This window comes from Pinus tabuliformis, chromosome 7 (assembly GCF_031772625.1).
Source record: "Pinus tabuliformis cultivar Carrire ecotype Pingquan chromosome 7, CPIR1, whole genome shotgun sequence".
NCBI classification, from domain to species: Eukaryota; Viridiplantae; Streptophyta; class Pinopsida; order Pinales; family Pinaceae; genus Pinus; species Pinus tabuliformis.
The window spans coordinates 615,168,131-615,174,369 of record NC_142293.1 but is presented as its reverse complement, the minus strand read 5'-3'; the positions used below and the strand labels follow the sequence as shown (position 1 = coordinate 615,174,369).

Here is a 6,239-nt window from a genome sequence, read left to right as displayed (position 1 = left end):
TTCTCTGAACAACACATCTCGGCTATACACAACCTTCTATGTGACTGGGTTCCAAAGCTTATAACCCTTTAAACCATCCTTACACCCAATAAAAATGCACTTTTCAGATTTACTGTCCAACTTGGTTCGTTTCTCCTTTGGAACATGTACATATGCATCACATCCAAATATCCTTAGATGTGAAAGAGAGGGTTTCTTACCAGTCCATACCTCATGTGGAGTCTTATCCTCCAACACTGATGAAGGTGACCTGTTGACCAGGTAACATGCAGTATCCATCGCCTCTGCCCAGAATTCATGTCCTAACCCGACACCACTGAGCATGCTTCTTTCCCTTTACATCAACGTCTTGTTCATTCTTTCTGCAACCCCATTTTGCTAAGGTGTATATGGAGTAGTCTTCTGTCGTGATATACCACACTTCTTACAAAATTCTTCAAATTCCTTGTTGCAAAACTCTCCACTATTATCTGGCCTCAGCACCTTTATCTTCTTCTCTGTCTGATTTTCCACGAGAGCCTTAAATTCTTTAAACCTGTCAAAGACTTCAGATTTCTTCTTAACGAAATATATCCATGTATTCCTTTAGAAGTCATCTATAAATGATACATAGTACACAGACTTACCCAGTGATGGAACCTTCACAAGTCCAAACACATCACTGTGCACAAGCTCTAATATATGTTTCACCCTTTTACTACCAGAGGGGAAACTCACCCGATTCTGCTTCCCGTATACACAATTTTCAAAAAAATCAAAATTCAGAGAGCTATTACTCATACCTTCTACCATACCTTTACCATGAAGTATTTGAAGGCCCTTCTCTCCAATATGTCCAAGCCTTTGATGCCACAGCATGGTCTTCTCTCCAGAGATCATTATATTTGCTACTCCACTTTCAGGAACCAGAGAACTATTGCACCCATCAATAACAGTGCTACCTTGCAGCTTGTACAGAGTTCCAACCCGAACTCCCCGCATCAATACCAGTGCTCCCCAAACCATCTTGCAGGTATCCTTCTCGAACACTATTTTTACACCTGCATCATCTAGCTTGCTCACAGAAATTAGATTTTTGGCCAATGCAGGAATATGTAGAACAACTGGAAGTGTTCTAACTCTTCCACCTTGCAACTTCAACTTTACCTTTCCACGACCAATGATTTTAGCCTTCCTGTCATCCCCCAAGAAAACATCACCACCATCATATTTCTCATATTCGCAGAACCACTCTCTATGGGGAGTGAAGTGAAAGGATGCACCTGAGTTAATCAACCATGCCTCATGATCTACATGTGTACTTGAAGAAACCAAGTACACATCCCAACCTTCATCTAAGGTGGTTTTCACCTCTGCAGAAGGAGCCTCATCAGATCCCTTTCCTTTGTTAGGAGCTTTAGATTTAAAATCCCTTTTGAAGTGACTTTCCTTTCCGCATTTCCAGCACACTACCTTTATATGTTTTCCTGGAGATTTAGATCTCCCTCTAGATTTAGATCTCCCTCTCGATGACTTATTTTTGTTTCTGTTCTGGGACCGTCCTCGTACAGACAAGGCATCACCATTCTGGCTCTCCATATTTTTTCGTCTCATCTCCTCCATCAGCAAGGCTGAGACTATTTCATCAAACTACAAGGCAGTTGCATTGCTACCTATTGCAATAACCAAACTATCACACGAATCTAGTAGAGAACACAACAAACTGATGCACTTATCTTCATCTGAAATTTTAATATCAACAGATGCTAACTGACTTACCATAATATTAAATGCATTCAGATGCTCGGTCACTGAGTCTCCATCTTTCTTCTTTAGGTTATACAACTTTTTTCCACAGGAACAGTTTATTCACCAGAGACTTAAATTGGTACAAAGTCCCTAACTTGTCCCACAAAGCCTTCGCCGTAGCTTCCCCCGATACATTCAACAATACTGAATCTGAGACACAAAATCGTATTGTGCTTTTTGCCTTCTGATCCAACTTCTTCCATTCTTCATTGGACACTCCCGTTGATTTAGTACCTGGATCTACCGCGATCCACTGATCTTTATCCACCTATAGATCCTCCATCTATAGTTTCCACAACTCAAAACTCTGACCATTAAATTTCTCAATCTCTATCTTTCCACTGCTCACCATCTTCTCTCACCACTAGAATCGATCTCGCAGATCTCCCACCAAACAGGGTTTACCACAGGCCCGAGAGAAACCCCTCAGCAACAAAGGCGTCCCCTTAAAGCCAAAATAGCTCTGATACCAAATGTGTTTTTTTAATGTTACAATACATATTTATACATGCCGAAGCATCCAATACCATGGACCAAAAAACCATCACGTCCAATACCATGGACCAAAAAACATCGCGTCCAAAAAACATGTGCAAAAATCATGCACAAAACCATAGGTGGATCCGCCCAAACTAACATAGGGTCCAAAACCAAGATTTTCCAAGGCGCTGCCCCAGACCCCATAAAGTGGGGTTACGAATACCCCTCAAACCCCCTATTAACTACGTGGAAAGAATATAACACAACCCAACATATTTAAGCTTAAGTACATTGCCTTGAACCTTTGGAACATAGTTTAGAAGGTTTTCCTACTTATGATTGTTCTATTTTATAGTCTGGAAACTGTGATAATCATATTATTTTCTGTCTTCTTCTCGCCACTATTTTTGATCTATATCACTGTGTAAAGCTTTATAGCAGCCCTTTACTGAGATATTAATATAACCCAAAGGATTAAGTATTTCAATTCTACATCTATCTTCATTCATTAGTCTTCCAAAACTAAAACCAAAAAACCCAAAACAATTATTTTAGATGCTCTAGCATTGGTAGTTGACCTACTACTATCTCAAAGGTACAACACCTTTGACAGGCATGGATTCCTATTTTCTTGCGTCATGAACTCATGAATCTTCCTATCCAACCACTTTTTAATTTCTTTCTTGGTCAAATTCCAATGATGTGACATGACACATTTCTTTCAAGAAGATCTCGGTCTTAGCAACGAAACCATTTGTTGGCTTAGGGGGTCCTGACCCAGGTTCATAGTTAGCCACGCCAACCAAAAAAAACCCTACACTACTAGCCATTTTGGCAACAACCCATGTAGCGCAAGCTGCAGTCTCACTCGAAGCAGTATGGGGGGATGCAAAAACCAAGTTTCTGTATCCAGAGACTAGTGTGATGTCTTTAAGTGCCTTAGATCTTCCTTCGCGTAGATCGATAAAATCATAGGGCACACTACTGCAACTTTGTTAAAATAGCCTTCAAACCTTTGCGAAGGTCTACGATCAGTCCTTGTAGACCTCTAACTGTCAATTTACCTACTTACGCACATCAGAGAGCAGTCCTAAATTAGTGTTTGTTTAGATTTACTTAAGTCATTAGTAAACATAAGAGAAATCATAAGAGTCTTTGCGAAAGTATTTAAACATGCATTGCGTACATTATTAAGACTTATTCAAAGATAATCGCATAACATTCAACCAACAAATCATTCATCAATTACATATAACATTAACAGAGATAATAAAAAATACTCAAGAATTATTCAGAAAACTATTTTTATTGATCTTTAATTCAAGATTATAGACTCAAACTGCCCTATGCACACAACTTCAGGGGTCTGCACACTCAGCTGAGGACTCTTAGTAGGCCTCCATGCACTCATCTGCGAAGCCTTTATTTGCCTATCTTAGCGCAGGAAGCAGAGCCTTCCTACTTTAGCTCTTGTCCTACACTCTTCAATCAACCCAATTCTCCATCTTTCTTCCATCTAGTTTTACTTATCCCTTCACTAAGACTCACTATTTATAGCCTTTTTCATACAATGCCATGGTTTGTGGATCATGCGTGAATCTGAAAACCGACTCAAAACTTATCCAAAACAAGGGGCTAAGCCCCTTTAGCTCCTATTCACCTACACGATCTGCATCCAAAAATCACAGAGACTTTACATTATTTACAAAATTGTACCAAAATTTGGGTTATCTTAACCGCAAACTAACCTAGGGGACCCCATCCCAACACACATAGAGACAACACAATTGGTCGAAGAGTAGGGAAAAACCCCACAATGGGGAAAACCATTTTAAATTCTTCTTATTATTATTTTGTTATTGAAATTTTTAGCAAAAAGAGAGTGTAGTTATTCAGATCTTCAATCACCGAATCATCTAGCAAAACAACCCAAAAATGTTCCAAAATATGAGCCCATAAACAACACTAATCAAAGATAACTTTCTAGCCTATGATTGACTATGGTCCCAACTATTAGGAACAAGGCTTATCCACGTGGTTATAGCCTAAATTTCAGAGTTTTGTGGGTGCAGTTGAGGCTTAAAGCGTGTTTTTATCCGCATTCCGCACACACATCGGGTGTTTATTTATATTTCTAGCTTGTCTTGTTTGGAAATCATCGTGTAAAGGTCAAAAAAGGGTTAATGAGCTTCTGGAATGTGATTAACATTGAAAATATTCCTTATGAAGTTGAGTTAGTGGCTTGATCAAGTCAATGAGCTGAATCCGGATCAAATGACGCCGTTGAGCCTCCATTTTGTCTAGATTTTCACGATTTTATTGAATACATTTATGTCTGTGCTAAGTGTATATAATCATTATTATTCTTTTTGCACATTATTAAGTTATTATTTAGAGGTATTTAGAGATGATAGTTGTTGACCCATGAAAACTTCTTATTTTGTTAATTGCAGAGTATTTAATGTGAAAATTTCATTAATGTTAGGCTCTTTTATGGCAAGTGCTAACAGTTCTTGTACCAATAGTTCCTTTACCAGTAGTGCAGGAGCTGCATTGATCTCACCTCCACGGTTTTTTCCAGATACTACTAGCCTTGATTATGCACTAAACAAGGCGTTGTCTGCCTATGCTTATTACAATAGTCATCACTGATTCAATAAAATATTTAGAGGCCCAACAACTACAAGTAGCTCTTGATGAAGTCATGAAGCGTACATGGAGCATGACCTTTCTAGACTTGCTTCTTGCTCGGGGATTAAGCTCACTGAACCATAGGTTAAATGCTATATGCAAAAATTACTTCAAGGGCTTAATCATTGTCACAGACATGGTGTAACCCATCGTGATATCAAGGGTTCAAATATTTTAATTGACAACGGAGGCATTCTAAAGATAGATGACTTTGGTCTAGCAACTTTCTTTTATCCTGATCAGAAACAGCTCCTGACAAGTCGTGTTGTAACACTTTCGTACCGGCCTCCAGAACTTTTTCTTGGTTCTACAAATTATGGAGTTTATATGGATATATGGATTTTTGTTGGAGACTTTCTGAACTGCTCACTGGAGGGCCTATCTTGCCCGGAAGAACAGAGGTGGAAAAACTGTACAAAATATTTAAGTTGTGTAGATCACCATCCGAGGTCTATTGGAAGGAGTAAAAATTACCACATGCAACCATATTCAAGCCACAACACCCTTACAAAAGTTTCATTGCTAAGGCTTTCAAATATTTCTCTCCATCTGCTTTGGCCTTGTTAGAAACCCTCCTTGCTATAGAACCTGGTCATTGTGAGGAGGCAAGTGGGTCCCTTAAGAGTGAATTATTTACAATGGAGCCACTTGCTTGTGATCCATCAAGCTTACCTAAATACCCACCAAGAAAAGAGTCTAATGCAAAATTACGTGCTCAAGAAATAAGAAGGCAAAGAGATGTGGTTGTGAGAGGTCATGGATCTGAGGTAGCAAGGAGAGAATCTCGAATATCTAGAGCAAGTCTAACACCAAATGAAGTTGTGGAATTAACAACATTAACACAGAAGCAACTCTCGACTTCTCATGCAGCTTTAGACATTGAAAGTGAAGAATAAAGCTGCTTGCAAAACTTGTTGGGCATTCTCGGCAGTTGCAACTGTGGAAGTTATAAAACAAATTATGACGAATAATTTGATTACTCTTTCTTAACAAGAGTTGGTGGACTGTGATACTTCTTACAACCAAGGATGCAATGGTGGCTTCATGGAATATGCTTTTGAATATAAACATTGGGGGTATCAACAGTGACAAGGATTATTCTTATAATGGATTATGACATTTTTATGGCCTTCATTATGAGAATACTTGTTGTATTCAATTTTGAAACATATGTCATAAAAATGAAAGTGTCGAGTGGAAATAATAATGCAGAGCTGAAGTCCAGGACCATAGTAAATAATTATGAGACTGAGCCTATAGATGTTCACCAGCACAAAAAG

General features: G+C 38.8%; 1 pseudogene; it reads left to right on the top strand.

Moving 5' to 3' along the window:
- Nucleotides 1-4,983: 4,983 nt before the first annotated feature.
- LOC149248941 (putative serine/threonine-protein kinase At1g54610 pseudogene) lies at nucleotides 4,984-5,855 on the top strand (annotated as a pseudogene).
- The last annotated feature ends 384 nt before the right edge of the window (nucleotides 5,856-6,239 follow it).